The sequence below is a fragment of the Clinocottus analis genome, unplaced genomic scaffold (genome assembly GCF_023055335.1).
Source record: "Clinocottus analis isolate CAN_PGR_092001 unplaced genomic scaffold, fCliAna1.0.p SCAF_8, whole genome shotgun sequence".
Taxonomy (NCBI): Eukaryota; Metazoa; Chordata; class Actinopteri; order Perciformes; family Cottidae; genus Clinocottus; species Clinocottus analis.
Window position 1 is genome coordinate 20,019,862 of NW_027176240.1, and position 1,640 is coordinate 20,021,501.

Sequence of the window (1,640 nt, forward strand, 5' to 3'; positions counted from 1 at the left end):
AGAAGAAGAAGAAGAAGAAGAAGAAGAAGAAGGAGAAGAAGAAGAAGAAGAAGAAGAAGAAGAAGAAGAAGAAGAAGAAGAAGAAGAAGAAGGAGAAGAAGAAGAAGAAGAAGAAGAAGAAGAAGGAGAAGAAGAAGAAGAAGAAGAAGAAGAAGAAGAAGAAGAAGAAGCCAAGTTGATGCTTTGTTTTGTGCAGGAGATCCGACACAATTATTGAATTTATCATCCCACAAAAACCTCTTGTAAACAGCATTATGATGCATTGAGGTGACCTACAGCGTTTTACTGAGGTCGCAAATTCAAACAAAATAGTTGCTTAGATTTAGGCAACAAAACCACTTTGTTATGTTTAGGGAAATAAATAAATATGTAAACCATATAACATAAGTACGAAAAACTCTTCACACACTCCGGTCTCCTGGGTGAAAGGCCTGTATTTACTTTTTAACAAAGCTTTTCTTTTTTTTAAATGAACTGAACTGTCCTGCAGCTTTACTTTCAGTTCATTCAGGTGTGAAGTGATGTCACCAAAAAAAGCAACGATATAATATTCTTCTTATATTCTGAAAAGAGAACTTTGTCTGCAGGGTTTTGAAACCACTTATTTCAGCTCTATTCACGTCATTGTCTGGTAGTGAATTACTGTATTATGATTCTGATCATATTGAGCTCAGGCTGTGTCTTCTGCGCGTCATAAGAGTTCTGCTTTCCCCCGTAGTGGCGCTTCACATCGCTGCATTTAATAACCTCCTAATAACTTCCTTTGAGAAGACTGAACATACACGAGTTTGTCCCTTCATAGTTAAATGTTTTTATCTGCTGCTCTCGACACGAGGACAGTACTTACTTTGGTTTCTCTTCATAACGCACAAGCCTTTCGCCTTTTCTAAAGACTTCTGTGGAGAGGAACACCAACGAGTTTAATTAGTTTTTGTCAGGCTTTGCCATTTGGCTGAGCCTTGTACATTTGTGAAAATAAAAGAAAGAGAGAGAGATGTCTGTGCTTTGATCTCATGGTTCTGTGCTTTGATCTCATGGTTCTATGCTTTGATCTCATGGTTCTATGCTTTGATCTCATGGTTCTATGCTTTGATCTCATGGTTCTATGCTTTGATCTCATGGTTCCATGCTTTGATCTCATGGTTCTATGCTTTGATCTCATGGTTCCATGCTTTGATCTCATGGTTCTATGCTTTGATCTCATGGTTCTATGCTTTGATCTCATGGTTCCATGCTTTGATCTCATGGTTCTATGCTTTGATCTCATGGTTCTATGCTTTGATCTCATGGTTCTATGCTTTGATCTCATGGTTCTGTGCTTTGATCTCAGGGTTCTATGCTTTGATCTCATGGTTCTGTGCTTTGATCTCATGGTTCTATGCTTTGATCTCATGGTTCTATGCTTTTATCTCATGGTTCTATGCTTTGATCTCATGGTTCTATGCTTTGATCTCATGGTTCTATGCTTTGATCTCATGGTTCCATGCTTTGATCTCATGGTTCTATGCTTTGATCTCATGGTTCTATGCTTTGATCTCATGGTTCCATGCTTTGATCTCATGGTTCTATGCTTTGATCTCATGGTTTTATGCTTTGATCTCATGGTTCTGTGCTTTGATCTCATGGTTTTATGCTTTGAT

General features: G+C 38.0%; 1 non-coding gene across 1 annotated transcript; it reads left to right on the forward strand.

Annotated features, from left to right (window-relative positions):
- The first annotated feature begins 843 nt into the window (after positions 1-843).
- Positions 844-958, forward strand: LOC137780306 (U5 spliceosomal RNA). The gene has a single exon (XR_011077129.1). It is a non-coding gene; the product is annotated as a U5 spliceosomal RNA (small nuclear RNA).
- Positions 959-1,640: the final 682 nt, after the last annotated feature.